The 17592-nt window shown below is 32.9% G+C and overlaps 1 non-coding gene and 1 pseudogene across 1 annotated transcript; one reads left to right on the forward strand and one right to left on the reverse strand.

Annotated features, from left to right (window-relative positions):
- The first annotated feature begins 1212 nt into the window (after nucleotides 1–1212).
- Nucleotides 1213–1319, forward strand: LOC131171523 (small nucleolar RNA R71). Its single transcript, XR_009142183.1, has one exon. It is a non-coding gene; the product is annotated as a small nucleolar RNA R71 (small nucleolar RNA).
- A 2395-nt stretch (nucleotides 1320–3714) lies between these two features.
- Nucleotides 3715–6497, reverse strand: LOC110639410 (disease resistance protein RUN1-like; annotated as a pseudogene).
- Nucleotides 6498–17592: the final 11095 nt, after the last annotated feature.

Here is a 17592-nt window from a genome sequence, read left to right on the forward strand (position 1 = left end):
TCTGTCAAAGCTACAGTTTCATGGTCTTCAAGTCTCCTCTTGTTTGAGAGAATTTCTTTTAAGAATTTTGCATAAGAGGGCATTTGGAAAAGAGCATCAATAAAAGGCACATTTATGTACAGCTTCTTCAAAACCTCTAAGAACTTTCCAAATTGCTTATCAAGCTTGGCTTTTTGAAATCTTTGTGGAAAGGGAAGTTGTGGCTTGTAAGGTTCTGGAGGTATATACTTCTCTTCCTTCTCTTCAATTTTCTCTTTACATTTTTCTGCACTTTCTTTCTCACTTTCTTGTTTTTCACCCTCATCAGTTTCTTTCTCATTTTCTCTCTTCTCACTATTTTCACTCTTCTCATTATTTACAACTTTCCCACTTCTTAAAGTAATAGCTTGACACTGCTCTCTTGGGTTTTCTGGTTAACTTGGAAGTTTTCCAAAAGACTCGGTACCTGAGGAAGATGCTTGTTGTGCAATTTGATTTTTCAGCATTCTGTTATGTGTTTGCATTTGTTCTAGCCTTTCTTTCATCTCTCTCATCTCTTCATCATGCTTAGTTTGGTTAGCAAGAATCTGTTGTAATAAAGCTTCTGTGGTGGAACTTTGTTCTTGCTGTTTTGGTGGAGGATTCATATTTTTCTGCTGAAAATTAGGCAATGGTTGCCTATTTTGCTGATATGGGATTCCTTGTTGCTGTTGTGATTGAAAATTCTGATTTGGAACTTGACTTTGCTGATTTCCCCATGAAAAGTTGGGATGATTCCTCCAAGTTGGATTATAAGTTTGAGAGTAAGGATTCCCCATTTGTTTGTTTCCATAATTACCAACATATGCAGCTTGCTCTCCATAGTCTACTCCATAGCTGGTAGTTCCTTCTGTATAAGCAACTTGTTGTGAACTTCCATATTATGATGATGAACTAACCAACATACTTAAATCTTCCATCTTCTTAGCCAAGACATTTGTAAGTGCATCAAACTTTGCATTAATCATGTTGAATGGATCAAGGTCATACATTCCAGCAGCTTGCCTTTTTTGAGTTGGAGCTGGTCCTCTTGGACTACTCCAAAGATTAGTATTCTTTGCAATTTTCTCTAATAACTCATAAGCTTCATCTTCATGCTTCATAATAAATTCTCCTCCTGTTTGAGCATCAATAATCCCTCTAATTCCAGGAGTGACATTTGTGTAAAAATTCTGGTTTATCATCCATTTTGGAATGGCATGATGTGGGCATTGTCTCTCTAATTCCTTCCATCTCATCCATGACTCATAAAGAGTTTCATCTTCTCTTGGTCTGAAAGCTGTCATTTGATTCCTCAATTCTTGAGTTTTTCCAGGTGGAAAATATTGTGCAAGAAATGCATCAGTGAGTTGCTCCCAATTTGTGATGGAGTTGTGAGGTAAAGAATAAAGCCAATCCAATGCTCTATCTTTCAAAGAGAATGGGAATAGCTTCAATCTTGCTGCATCATCAGACACTCCAGGTTGTTTTTGCATGTCACAGATCATAGCAAACTTCTTCAGATGTGTGTGTGGATTTTCAGAAGGATGTCCCCCAAATTGGGAATTTTGAATCATTTGAAGAACTCCAAAATCCATCTTGTAACTATTTGCATCAATTCTTGGTCTTTACAACGAGGAAAAGCATGATCCATCATACTTCCCCTAGGCACATTAGCATTTACAACTTCTTCACCTTGGGCTGCATTTTCATTGTTTCGATCATTTTCAACATTACCACCACCAATTCTAATTCTTTCATCAGCCATGTCTGCTTCTAATTCAGTTTCTCTCAAAGCTTCTTTTCTTTTTCTGGTTTCTTTCTTGTTGGCTTTACAAAATTTCTCAATTTCAGGATTGAACAATAAGGATGTGTCACTTGTGCTTCTAGCTCTTCTCATAAAAGATTAAAAGTACCTGAAAAAGAACAAACAAACACAAAATGAAAAGATAACAGAGATAAAACTATAAACAACTAAAATAATCAAGAATTCAATCTTAAACAAACAACTCCCCGGCAACGGCGCCAAAAACTTGATGTGGCCCAACCGCAAGTGCATGGGTCGTACAAGTAATATAGAAAAGATATCGTTCCCACGAGGAGTTGTGTTAATGATTGAATTTTTTATTTAAAAATTTGACTAAATTGAACTAATTTTTAAATCAAAGCAATAAATTGATGGGTATTGGAGTATGAAATCTATATGTGCAAAATTAATAATCCATCCAACAATGTATTAATTAAACTAAAATTGCATCAATTTGAAATAAGCAAGTTGAAATATGGCAAAATTTAAAATGGCAAGCAATTAAATTTGATTAAAAATTAACAATGATAAAAAGGCGATTCCGGAGTTCGGGATTTCATATTCGAGCTATTTTAGGATTTCAAATTGGTTATCCAATCTTATGAAACTTACGGGTTTTAAGGAGATTAATTCTTAAATCCTTTGAATACCCTTTCGAGTAAGACAAAGAGTGCCTTAATCAATGTAATCCTACTTTCATGGAGTTAGAGTTAATTAAGACCCATTAGGTTCTTTAATTAATATGTGAATCCTCTTAATCCTTACTCTATTTCTAAATCTAAGTTAACTAAGTACAATTTCTTGATTATCTATCACAAGGCCTTCTCCTTTCGGTGCCTCAACCATAGATTAAGAACATCACTTAATGGGATCCTACACTAAGCATGTCATTAAGCACACAAGAAATGAATAAAACTCATTAAGACCACAAAATATGGATTACCCAATCAAAATCCACAAAATATCTCAAATGAATCAAAATAAAACTACTCACTATCCATAATATTTACAAGATATTCTGATTTAATATGGAATTAAAGCTTTAATCTAAGCTAAAGAACAAGAAGTCCAACACTAGAAAGGTAGGAAAAATATAAGAAAAGAAAGAAATCTCCAAATCTGGTTGGAAATGGTGTGGAAAATGATTGTGACTCTTCAGCTGCTCCCTGCTCCTTTTTCTCTTCTTCATTTCCTTCTTGTCTCCTAAAATGGGAAATGGGGCTATTTATATCATTTTCTGACATGGAGCCCTAAAATGGTGTGTTTGAGGAGAGATTTTCTGAGGGAATCTTCTGCCAGCTCATTAATGAAATCTTTGTGGGACTGCATAAGTGGACTGCATAAGTCATGCAGTGTCTTATGCAGTTTTCGGCTGGTTTCTGGCTCACTTATGCGAAACTGCATGACCAGGCGCATAGGTTATGCACAATTCCGTGAGATTGCATAAGGGGGCATGAATCTGCATAGGCCATGCACTCTCCGTATGCACAATTCGACAGGTATTGAAACAGTGATTCTTCTCCTTATACAGATTTGCATGACTTATGTGGCAAGTTATGCGCAATTTGGCCAATGCATATTTCAACTTTGAAACTTGTTTTTGACATCTTTGGCTGTAGAGATCATTCCTCAATGGCAAAATTTCCTTTTTAGTCCTTCAAAAACACTATTTTTCCTACAAAATAAAGTAAAAATTACAAATTAATCCAAAATTGATAATTATGAAAAACTAACAAAATAACTAATGAAATTAGCTAAAAGTGACTAAAAATGGCTATGAAATTAAACCTAAATGATTATGCAAAATGTATGCATCATTCAGATCCAGAGAAGCACAAACAAGATTCCCTTGCCACCACAGAAGGTATCTGCACCATGACTTCTAATTAACAAGGAATCTAATCAGTAAAGAAAAAGAAAAAATAGATGAGGGAGACAGAAATAGACCTGATTGCACAGCCTTTTGGAATAACAATGAATTTTTGTTAGTGCATATGCCATGATACGCTTCTTTGCCAAATTATTCAACTGGTAACAATTAGTGAAAAGGAATTCAAAAATGTTTCCTTCCACTCCAGTTGATTTACTAGTTACAGAACGCAGAGAAATGCAATTTTCTGCATCTAATTTTGTCAGCCGTTGTGGAAGTGCAGGTATTAATCTTAGCTGCAGGCAATCTCTTAAGCCAAGGTACTCCAGCTTTTCGAGCTGAAGGATGTTTTGAGGTATCTCTGAAAATAAGTTTCCACTTAGATCTAATGCTTCTAGTGAGAATAAGAAGCCAATAGCATTAGGCACATTCAATATGCTGCAATCATTTAGATATAGCTTACGCAAGAAACTCAAATCTCTCCACTGGAATTCTGCGATGGCCATTGACAATGGAAAAAGTCTTTCCCAAGTAGAGACACCAAGTTTTTCCCAGATAGAGGCACCACTCAATTTAAGATTTTTGCAGTTTCTCAGTTGCAAGATAGAAAGACCACACAAATTTTTCATTGGTGAGGGCACGTTTCTTATCGCTGTTCCATCTAAGTGAAGAAATCTCAATGAATCCCTGTCACACGAAATTTCTGGAAACTCTCAAATCTGGAGCAGCCTGACAGATTAAGCCTTCGCAAATATTTCAACTTACAAAAACTACTCGGAAGAATATGAAATCTTGTGCAGTTTTGCAGGCCTAGTTCCTCAAGTTCAAAGCAATACTCTATTGATGAGGGAATTTGTTCGATCTTTGTCCCATCTAAAAGCAACTTCTTTATATTACTCGAAACCTCTGGAAACCTAGTGATTCTTGTGCAGCCAGAAAGAATAAGCTTTTCAAAAGATGCCAACTTAGAAACATCACAAGGAAGATTCTTGAGCCTTTCGCAGTTTGTAAGATCCAAGCAAGAGACTCTAGAGAGACTACCAATTGAAGAGGGAATTTCTTCTATTGCAATTTCACTCAAGTACAAGAATCTCACTTTCCCTGAAATATTTGGAATCCTGGTGATATCAGAGCAGCCAGAGAGATTAATAGTCACAAGGGATTTCAATAAACAAATGCTTTCTAGAATATTGCTGATTCTTTTGCAATCCTTCAAATCCAATGTTATGAGATCACTGAGATGCCCAGTTGATTTGGGAAGTTCTTCTATTGCAGTCCCTTTTAAGTTTAAATACACTATGTTCTTTGCAATCTCTGGACACTTCATAAGATTTGAACAGTCAGAAAAGTTAGGAGTCTTAAGCGATCTCAGATTAATAACACTAGGAAAGATCTCAAGGCTTGTGCAGTATCTCATATTCAAATCACCGAGCTTCTCTAAAGACTGAATAGATGAGGGAACTTCTACCAAGTTAGTACAGTATTCAAAATTCACTCTCTCGAGAATCTTAGCCAGAGAGAGGTCGAGCATCAGTAGATAAGTGCTCAGAATTGCAAAGGTTAATCTCTTTTAAACTCGCAAGATTCAGCAAAAACAATATAATAGGATACAACAATAGGCACATGCCCAAACTAAAATGCATTTTCAAAAGGAAATGACGGAAGAAAGGGAATCAACAAAATAATGCAGCATACCTGTACTCCTGTCCATAACTATCTAGCATTACTGTAAGCCAGGTTAAGTTCAACAAGGTTCTCTGCCTGGAAATTGGATGGCAAAGAGCTCAGAGGGCATCCATTCCAATGGAGATACCTCAACTTATCAGAAAGGAAGTCAAGGGCACAAGGAAGGTGCAGTTTACAATTATTTCTAATTGCAAAATTGTAGATTTTGAGCAATCTAAGGTTATACATCCTCAAAAAGGCTGTTGAAATCAAGTCCACTTCTCCTATTTGAGATGTGTCTAACCATATCCCTTCAACCCTTTCAGTTCCCTGAAGATCACAGATAAGTATAAATAATGCACAGGTTACCCCAATATATTAAGCTTACTTTCATAAACACATAAATAGAAACACATGTAAGTATAAAAACATATGGAATGCATATGGCTCTCACTAGATTTTTGGTTAACACTTGACAGACATCACAAGATCTCCACAATCTACTGCGTTTTCCCAGCCCCTTAATATATTCTTGGCGAACAATTTCATGAGCCATTTGCTGCAACAATTCATGCATTTTCAACTTGTTATGAAGGACAGTGACAAGGCATTTATCAACAAGAACAGTAATTCCAATTCCTGCTGAGAAACCACAGCCATCTAGTATTCCCTCTACGAAGTCAATTTGCTGCCCCCTAAAAAAACATACAACATCAAGAAATATACTTTTCTCTTCATCATCTAGCACTTCAAAACTTATTCTCAACACATGAAAAATTCTAGGTTGAGGAATTTTTCCAAGTTTATATAATGCACTTTCCCAATATTGTTCTGTTCTGACAAACAGAAAAGAACCAATAACTTTAATTGCCAAGGGGTTGCCATGAGCGTATTTAACAGCTCTATTTGATAGCTCCATTCTATCTTTCCTTGGATACTTCTCCTTAAAAGCATTCAAACTGAACAAATGCAGAGCATCATCATCATTCAATCCCTCAACTTTATATACTTCATCAACTCCTTTCATAAGAACATGCCTGTCTCTAGATGTCACAATGATTCTTCCTTAACATTTTCAAGAAAGCAGCAAGCTTCAAATTGACTTGAGAGTGTATTGAAAATAGTTCCATCAATAGTCGTTTTACCTCTGCCACCCATTCCCTAAATTCCCACAATTCGAACTTTTGATGATCCATTCTGTAGTAAATCCATAATCTCTGTAATGCGTGAGTCAATTCCAATCAGGCCCTTTAAGTCTCTTGAGGGTGCATGATTCAATTTCTTCAAAACATGTTCCACAATTTCTTTCACAAGTTTAGCCTCAGACCTAATGATGAATAAAAAGTATTGAGACAACCAAAGAGTTATGTTACACCAACATTTTCCTTCAAGCCGTGCATTTTTATAACAAAACGATCCAAATAAATAAAAAAAATCCTAATACTTAACATCTTGCAAAACAATTTATGTTCATTTTCAATCTTCTATAGACAAAAGATTGTTAACCCTTTGTTATTGTTTAGGTTACTGCATAGCTAATTATGTCAACAGACGGGTCCAAAAAATAAAAAATTAAAAAAAAGAGACAATTTAATTAAAAAAAAAGGTTTCCAGCTTAAACATTTAGGCAGGAGAGCCAACTACAGACCCATATATATATCTGAGCAACATAAAATTAGTGCTATGGCTTAACTTAATATGCAATGAAATTTTGTTTGGTCAAACCCTAGCTTTCCATTTCCATGTTTAAGTTTTGCAATCAAATGTTAGTTCTAATTCTAAATTTTACTAGCAAAAGCTTTTTTTAAATGGGTATAAATAATATATTATCTGCTATTGTAATTAATTATCAATTGCAAAGATTTTTTTTTTCACCTGTTCTCAATGTTCCCTTATGAGACCTTAAACAAAAAATAAAAGTAATATATACATACCTGATCACTCGGGAATCCCATCCAGATATACTAGCTGCTTTCAACAAGTTAGCCTTCCACCTGGGCACCTTTTCTACTTTCTTCTTAAAGTTCTTCTCAAGCTCAGTAAGTGCATCTGCAAAAGACCCAATTTGTTCTTCTACATTGGATGGATCTACATGGTAGAAAATTGGTAAAACAATCAGTCCATAAGTTTCCTTGCATTCAAGTATTTTCACCATTTCATCCAAACGCCATGGAGAAGATGCATAGTTTTTTGAGAAAATGATTATAGAAATCATTGATTCTTCAATTGTTCTCAAAAGTGCCGGTGTTATTTCTTCCCCTCTGCAAGGTTATTGTCTATGAAGGTTTTGATTTTTCTACCACATAAAGCTTCATATAGATGGCTAGTAAAATTATCACGGGTGTCCTCTCCTCTGTCGAGAAAGACATCATACTTCCATTTATGTGCAGTGGAAGAAGTTGCCATAATGAACAGTTACAATGGTGTTCGTAGCAAAATCATTCAGAATAGAAATCAATAAAGGCTCCCTCTTTTCCTGGTGAAGAAAAAAAGGAATCATCATCAACGAATGTTACAAGATTGAAACAATGAACTTGTTTAGTGTAATTGAATGAATTTCAAAAAAAATTATGACCAATTCACACAGCATGTTTGGTATGCAAAAGTTCATTTGGAATTCCACATTCTATTTCTTTGAGTATGCAAACTGGGGAGAGGACTCAAAGCTAAGTCTACCTGGTGAGTTATTGTTAATGTAAATGTTTTAGCCTTAGATTTACCCAATGGTTGAGCTTTAGATCAAAGGAAAATTACATACCAAACTAATTTTATTTTCTTTATGATTTTTTTATCATCACATGCATGAGTTGTTTAGAAAAATCAAATTACCTTTCTAAGCATAGAATAAAAGTTTTGACTTACAATGAAACGATGGAAACCATGACAAAAATTTCTGTTTCGATCAGCTAATAGTGAAAACCAAATAGAGAGAGTCCATCAAAAGACTCCATCATCTCAGTTGAATCGTAGATGCAGAGAGATGAAGACGACAACAAGTGATAAAGACTTTTGCCTTGGTTCCTTTAGGTATTACTTCTTCCTTGATCTTTGTTTTAGGGCCTCTGTTTCCTGCTTAGGTAGTATTCTTCCTCGATCTGTGATGGGTTTCCTCACAGCAGATGCCGTGGTAGTAACTTTCTATAGAGAATAAAATCTTAAATTGAATAAATTCCAGCAATCCTCTAGCAAGACTTCAAGAAGGAACCAAGCAAGAAAATTCCTGGAAGCTAAACAATCATGAGGATGAAGCATGGAATCTTAAATGAAGGAAATTTTGATAAGTGCATAATTTATTAATTTTACTTCAATCACATTTAATGTTTCTTGGGTATCATTATGCCTAATTCAGTTGATTAACGTATAATTATCTATTAGGCATATGTTTAGAGAGTTGTTGAAATAATTATGTTAAATGGAGAAATTTTTAGCATTTGCATTAATTTGACTCATGCTGTATTTTTCAGGGTTTTCGTGAAGTCCCAGAACATAAAAGTGTGGAAGGAAACTTGGAAAGGTCGAAGGATTGAGAAGCGTTGTTGATACAAAGTACACAGGTCCTGTAAGCATAACCACAGACCCGTGTAACATTTTGCCAGATGAAATCTAGAGAACCGAGGAAGAAATAAAGTACACAGGCCATGTAACTTGACTCATGTAAATCCTAGAGACCCGTGTAACCTTCTGTGCCAATGCAATACATACCCATTTAGCTCCAGTAAGTTACACGGCCCTAGGCGGTGTAGTGATACACCGGCCGTGTATCCGTTGACAATCAGTTTTCTGATTTTGCTCCAGCTGCAGTTTTTAACAGAGACTCTAAAAATCTAAATGTAGACCATTTATTATAAATAGAAGAGGCAGCAGCCGACACAAGGGACCATTGAACAGCCTCTCGAAGAGAGAGAATTAGACTTTCGTTCTCTATTCACATTCTAGATTTTTTCAATTTTCTTCTTTAATTTTTCTGTAAGCCATGAACATGAGTGGCTAAGTTTTTAATTCAGTTCAAGGGATTCAAGTTCTTTTGCTTGATTTGTGAGACTAGCTTCTTAATTTAATTTATGTCTTTTTGAATATTTATTGTTTTCTGATTTCATTGTCTTTGATCTATTGAATGATTTGCTAAAAAGGCCTATTAGTTAATTGTTTGATGTGGTCAAGTGCTAGTTCATCTTCTTAATCCGTAATTGTTGTGTAAGATTGAACATGAGTAGTAATTAGGTTTTATTGATTATGATTCCAGTTTTCGATAATAACCTAAGGAAAAAATAGAGTGAATTAAATGATTTATGCTTCATAAATTATTGTTCAGCTTAACTACTTCCTATTCTTAAAGCAGTTATTAACTTGATGAGGATTTCTTAATTCCAATTCAGTTAATAATTAGAGTCAACAAGGGTGTTGGGCTCGAATTGATGAGTATAGGGAAGTTAGGGATTTTACTTTGTTGTTTGGTAAATCTACGTTAAGTATTCAATAAGAGATAACTGTATTTCTTTTGTCTATGATCGAATCAATGTATTGGAATGCGAATCACCTTGGACTGAAGTTTGTTTAATTTGAGAATTTCTTATTTAATTTTAGATCTTAATTTTTAATTTTTGAATTCTTCTTTGGATTGCGAATTACCCCCCCAACCTTTGTTTCTTTTTCCATTACACAAGCGCACGAAATTTAATAATTTAGTCTCTAGGATTCGACTTGGATTTACCACTTACTGCAGAAAACATTTCAAAATTGGTAATTTCAGTTAATTTAATTTCTAGTGAATTCGACAGCCACCAAAAATTTTGGCGTTGTTGCCGGGAATTGAAATTTATTGGAATTCGTGTTTTTGGTGTTAGGATATTCTGTTATTAATTTTGTTTGTGAGTTATTACTGTTTTTAGGTTTTCGAAAAAAAAAAAATTAACGGTGTTACCAATCATCAAGAAGTTTGGTTGAATTTGGAGGGCGGCCCATACCTATTTTAAAAGAAACGATGCTCTGATCAATTATTAGTTCTAATTCTAAATTTTGCTAGCAAAAACAATTTTAAATGACAGTTTTTTTTTTGCTACTGTAATCAATTGTCAATTGCATTTACATCTGCACAAAAAGACTTTTTTTTTTTTCACCTTTTCTCAATGTTCCCTTATGAAACCTTAAACAAAAAGCAAGAGTAATACATACATACCTGATCACTTGGGAATCCCATCCAGATATACCAGCTGCTTTCACCAAGTTAGCCCTCCACCTGGGCACCTTTTCTATTTTCTCCTTAAAGTTCTTCTCAAGCTCAGTAAATGCATCTGCAAAACACCCACTTTGTTCTTCTACATTGGATGGATCTACATGGTAGAAAATTGGTAAAACAATCTGTCCAAAATTTTCCTTGCATTCAAGTATTTTCACCATTTCATCCAAACACCATGGAGAAGATGCATAGTTTTTTGAGAAAATGATTATAGAAATCATTGATTCTTCAATTGTTCTCAAAAGTGCTGGTGTTATTTCTTCCCCTCTTTCAAGGTTATTGTCTATGAAGGTTTTGATTTTTTTACGACATAAAGCTTCATGTAGATGGCTAGTAAAATTATCACGGGTGTCCTGTCCTCTGAAGCTAAGAAAGACATCATACTTCCATTTATGTGCAGTGGAAGCAGTTGCCATAATGAACAGTTACAGTGGTGTTCGTAGCAAAATCACTTCAGAATAGAAATCAATAAAGGCTCCCTCTTTTCCTGGTGAAGGAAAAAAGGAATCATCATTGACGAATGTTACAAGATTGAAACTATGAACTTGTCTAGTATAAATGAATGAATTTCAAAAAAATTTATGACAAATTCACACAACATATTTGGGATGCAAAAGTTCATTTGGAATTCCACATTCTGTTTCTTTGAGTAGACAAATTGGGGGAGGGGACTCGAAGCTGAGTCTACCAGTTAAGTTATTGTTAACGTATATGTTTTAGCCTTAGATTTAGCTAATGGTTGAGCTTTAGATCAATGGAAAATTACATACCAAACTAATTTTATTTTCTTTATGATTTTTGTATTATCACGTGCATGAGTTGTTTAGAAAAATCAAATAACCTTTCTGAGCATAGAATAAAAGTTTTGACTAACAATGAAACGATGGAAACCATAACTAAAATTTCTGTTTTGATAAGCTAATAGTGCGAAACAAAGAGAGATCCATCAAAAGACTCCATCATCTCATTTGAATCGTAGATGCAGAGAGACGACGACGACAAGTGATTAAGACTTTTGCCTTGGTTCCATTAGGCAGTACTTCTTCTTCCTTGATCTGTGATGAGTTTGCTCACAGCAGATGCAGTGACAGTAACTTTCTGCAGAGAATAAAACCTTAAATTGAATAAATCCAACATTCCTCCAGCAAGACTTCAAGAAGGAACCAAGCAAGAAAGAAAATTCATTGCAAGAAGGAAGAATCATTAAATCTAAAGGCAAATCGTGGGTAGAATTTTAAAAAATTCATTGAAAATTCCTGGAAGCTAAACAGGAATCATGAGGATGAAGCATGGAATCATAAACGAAGCACAATTAGAAATCACTTTTGCAAATAAATCACAAATTCATAATATTTATCTCGTATAAAAATTCACCGCCTGCGCTGGTTCACTTTACAATGTCCCGTAAGAATCCAAGAGGGAACTAGGAAATTAAAGCAGCGGCCCAAGAGGTCAAAAAGAAAGAAACTAAGATCATCAAACCAATAAGCAAATTGTGGGTCCAAGGAGACTTCTCCTCCCGTTAAGTTTCAAAATTTTTTGCTTAAATTAATTTTTTTATGTCAATTTTCTTTTATTTTAATAGTAACTTTTTAAATTAATTTATGGCAAAATTATATAAAAAAATATAATTTTTAATTATTTTATACATAAATTAATGATAGTTTGTATGATTATTTTATTTAAAATACAGTGATAGTATTTTATTTAAAAAATAATTTAAAATTTATTAATATTATTGGTCAAATAAATTGAATGACACTAATTTACTACTTAATTTGATAAGATTATAAATCTAAGACTATTTTAATATTTGATTCATTGATCAAATTATTATATATATTTTATTTTTTATTTGGCTTTAAGTAATATTTTTAATTATTCTTGCTTATAATTAATTTTTTTAATATAATTCTATTTTTATGCATAAAAATATAGTTATTTAGCTAAAATAGGAAAATATTCTAATGTAAAAAATAAATAAATAAAAAGAAAATGAGGAAAAATGGTTGCTAGCCCCTACTTTACAGTGAAGACTTGAGAAGTAACTTTCAACTTTTTAAGAAAAAATTGTATCAATTATATAAAAAAGTATAAATTGTGCACATAGATAACTTTATATAGAGAATATAGAGTAACTTTATATTAATTGATTACAATATAAAATTATAAATTATTTAAAAAAAAAGAATTAAATTGACACAAATTATGAACTAAATCAAAATAATCAAATAAAAATTATTTAATTTTAATGTATTTGAGAAAAGTAAAATAAGAATTAAAAATAATAAAATTTGTAAATCGAGGCTAATAACTCTTTAAAGAAGTCACCTTAATTTTTTAAAGAAAATTAGCAATGGATGATTAGTTACTAATTTGCTTATATAAATTACTGCTCATTTTCTTTTTTTCATAACTTTTTTTTTCTATTTTTCTTCTCTTTTCTCTTATTTTCTACGTTATCTTTTCTATTCTCATCAATTTTATTTATTATTTTTCCTTTCTAATATATTTTCTTCATCTTTTTCTCTCTCATTTACTTTCTTGAATTCATCATTTTTTTCATCTATCTTTTTTCGTTACTTTTTTCTTTCTCATATATTTTCTTCTTAATCTTTTTTTTTCCTCATATGTTTTCTTCTTTATCGTCTTTTTTTTCATCTTTTTTATTTAATTTATTTTTCTTTGACATAAATTAAAATTTTTGGCACAAATATATTTTTTCGTAGCAAATTATTTGTAGTATTAATTTTTAGTAATTGTTTTGTTATAATTTTTTAGTACAATTGTTGCAAATATGATAATTTTTTACAGTAATTTATCTTATAAATATCTTTTTATATTTAGTTTTTTTTGTTAGCATTTTTGTTAATAGTAATTAGTAGTAATTTTTTTATAATATTTTATATTATTTTTTAGTGTTAAATTTTCATTAATAATTTGTTATTGCGGTAATGTTTTGAAAATTTTATTTATTTAAATTTCTTATTTGTTATCTGAAAATTTATTTTTTTATAATTTTTTTAAGTAGCTAACTAATTTTTTTGTTAGTAACTTAGTTGTAGATAGCAATCAATTTACAAAATAATTGCAAATTTACAAAATTAAATACACTAAATTTTTTGCAACCGATTATATTTCAGTTGCTAGTAGCAACTGATAGTTTTTTACAAAAAGTTTTTTTGTTAATTTAATTAATTTAGTAATCGGTTTCATTGCAACCGACTGAATTAATTGTTAAATTGACTAGCATTCGATTTTAATAAATTAGCAACCAATTCGGTCAGTTGCTAGTCTGATTATTATTTTTTTTTTGTAGTGTTCCAAACCTCAATTATATATTATAAGAATCCATCTCGATAGGGTTTGGTAAGATCATGTGCTCAAAAATATATGATTTGTTGTCATCCCAATTTTTTAATGCATTTTTATTAAATCCAATCCAAACATTCAATCATTGAGGAATGAGATTGATGAGTTACTAGTTTAACTAGCGGATTAATGATTCATTTAATAGGTCATTAAAAATTAATTAAATATAGACTAATTAAATATAATATCTAACAATTAGCTAACTTTTTCTTGGATTTGCTATTGGGGTACTGCTGGCCATTTTTGGCTAACACCACCCCTTCCCTTTCTTTTTCCTTTCAAATTTGTTTTTTCTCCTTTTTTATTTTTTTTATTTTTCTTTGCTTTTTCTTTTTTTTGTGTATTTTTAAAAATAATTTCCAAAATTTGTTTCTGTTCTTATTTTCTTTATTTCTCTTTACTTTCTTGTGTTTTGTTCTTAGGTTTCTTGTTTTTGTTCCTCAAAGTTGGGGATTTGGTTTGTCTCCCATTTATATGGAGCGGTTTGTGTTGTGTTTATTTTTTTTTTTAGGTGCCCAGTTCATGGAGTTGTTTTGTAAATGTTAATTTTCTTTTATTGAAGCCTAGTAGTGCGGTTCATTCCTCTAGTGGAAGTAGCAGCGCAAATTCAATGTGTTCATTATACACAACTAGTTTCTGGCAAGGGCAAACATAGAATTAAACATAGAGGCAGGTCAAAACTTAAATATTCATATAATTATTATAAGTAAAAAATTTCAAATTACACTTTATAAAACAATAATCAATATTCATTAGCAAGGAAGGTTCATAAATTCTTTTGTTGATAAATCATATATTTTATTAATTTTAAATAATAAAAAAAACAACGAAAAAAGGGCCATAAATCATAATTAATATTCATTACAATATTTTCTAGCCGTTGGTTAGAAGATTAATTTTTAGAGATTTTTTTTTTTTAGAATATTATTGCCCAATTGGGGGGACTGCGAAACGGTGGTGTTGGGAATGTGTTGTGTGGCTCCCGTGAAGTAAATGATCACTAAGAACAAGGTTCATGACATGAGAAAGGACCTCTTCTATCCAAACAAGTTCCTCTCCACAACATTTAAGAGAGGCTTTAGCAAGAGAATGGACAACTAACTTACCTTCCCTATCTGGTACCAACATAATTCAAAGGAAAAGTGTCGCCATTATGCAGATTGACCATTTTAACTGAACCGAATTCCAATATCACTTTCTCAAAACCCATCTCCACCGCTCTTTGGATTGCAAACATTGCTGCTTCTATATCAACTTCTAATACATCTATATCTGGGTCTCTTTTCCTAACACCCAACCCCATTTGCACCCTTCTTGCATGGTCTCTTATAATCATACCTAAACCACTTTGCCCACAATCTAATGCAACATTTGAATAAATTTTAACAATACCTTAAGGCATGGGTTGCCATCTGACATTTGCGTGAGCTAGTTTGGTTATCTTTGGAGAAGAATAAAAACCCTAATACTCACTCAAGAAGGAAATAGCGTAATCAATTATGACTGGAACCGGGAGAGTTGTTTTTTGGAAAACTAGTACATTTCTTGCATGCCATAATGCCCATTCTATCATACAACCTAACTCAAATCGCTCATTGGAAAGAGAAGACCTCAGTTCAGCAAACCAATCGATAAGACCTTATCATTAGAAATAGAGTCAATTCATAGTAGGGAGAAACGCCACACAAGTTAAGCTACACTACAATCTCTCAATACATGCTCTATTGACTCCACCTTATTGAGACACTATCAACTACAACATTCATGCCTCTTGTGATCAGCGCTAAGAGCACAGGCAATAAATTTGAGTAAGCCCAATGTATAAAATGCCTCATCTTTGGAGGAACTAACAATAGCCACAAATTTTTCCAAAAAGACTTCCAATCAAAAACTGAAGAGGAAGAAACATTGCTAGAAGATTTATGCATCAACGCCACATAAGCACTGCGGATAGAGAAGATACCATGCTTGTTATGATGCTAAACCAGTTTGCGTTTTAATAGGGAGCAACAAAGGGGAATAACAAGAATTTACTCAACCTCAAAAGGCATAAAGATTTGGTTGACAAACCCCAAATTCCAGTGATTCTCTTCATGCAAAATAAGGTCACTGACTTTAGCATCTTCACTAAGTAAATACAGAGGAGACCAAATGCAAAAACCATTCTATTTAACAAGCCAATTATATTTCCAAATCTTGATCTGTGTTCCATCATCTGCCAAACATCTCGAAACTTTTTCAACCACTCAACAGGCTTGTAAAATACTCCTCCAAGCACAACTAGGTTGATATCCTAGTTTGGCTTCAAGGAAAGAACTCCTTGGATGATATCTTGACCTAAATGTTTTAGATAGCAATGAAGTTGAATTCTTCATAAACCTCCAGCAATGCTTAGCCAACATTGTTAAATTAAAATATTTAAAATCTCCAGAGCCAACACCCCCGTGCCTTTGACAAGCATAATCAATGACAAGAGCACCGATGTATGTGATGCTCACTGTCCCTTTGGCCCCACCAGAAGTTGGACATTAGAGATTCAATTTTATGAATGGTATCATTACGCAATAAAAAGCAAGTCATCATGTAGATTAGGATGGATTGAACAACTGCCTTTAAAATAACCTCTTTAACTGCTTTTGAGAGAGTTTTATCTTTCCAGCTCTGGAGTTTTTAGGCAACCCAATCATGCAAGTTGATAAACGACTCTTTCTTTTTGCTCCTTGTACATGCAGGTAAGCTAAGATATTTCTTATGTTGGTCGATACCTCTTATACCAAAATTATCTCGGATTGTAGTACCATCCCCATCCCTAACATTTCGGCTAAAAGGGATCTCAATTTTCTCTAAATTCATTTTTTTCCTAGAAGCTCTTACATATTCCTGAAGAATGTTGATTATAGCATTGGCTTTAACCATAATAGCTTGTCTAAATACAATGCTATCACTAGTAAAGAAAAATGGGAGACACAAGGGGCTTATCTACAAATCAGAACTCCATGGAGAATATTATTACGTTCTACGCCTTTGATAAGACCTAAAAATATCTCAAAACATGAAAGAAAAAGATATGGAGATAATGGGTCACCATGGCTAAGTCCTCTCTAGGGAAAGAAGTGATGGAACAGAAGCATGAAAAACACAAGTTTATACCATTGTATTCAAAAAATTTTCACCTAGGATCACATGCATCATGCAAGATTTATTTTTATTTATTTGATTTCAATGACAAACAACATATTAAAACTCTTTTAATATGTTTTTGGATATGTATTTGCCATTTAAGATTTTAAAATTAATCAGATTAATTTTAGAACCCTAGATTAAATCAAGAACAAACACACTAACCTCTTGATGCACTGCAGTGTATTTGCGCCTTTGAGATTTGTCTTCAGGACACCAAATATTGTCCCTCTAGCTTGTCCACACTAAGAACACCTATGGCAGCCCTTGAACAGCTTCTAAAGCTTTTTCTATTAATTAGAAATTCAAGTACTACCTTTTAAGAGATTAGAGATGTACACAGGACACTAGAAACAATTTCTAATGTTCTTAATTCAAGAGATTGATGGCTAATCTCTTTGAATTGATGACAGATGAAGAAGAATAGATGGAGAGCCTCAAAATGGCGTGAAAAAGGAGAGGAGT

Source organism: Hevea brasiliensis, chromosome 12 (assembly GCF_030052815.1).
Source record: "Hevea brasiliensis isolate MT/VB/25A 57/8 chromosome 12, ASM3005281v1, whole genome shotgun sequence".
In the NCBI taxonomy this organism is placed as follows: Eukaryota; Viridiplantae; Streptophyta; class Magnoliopsida; order Malpighiales; family Euphorbiaceae; genus Hevea; species Hevea brasiliensis.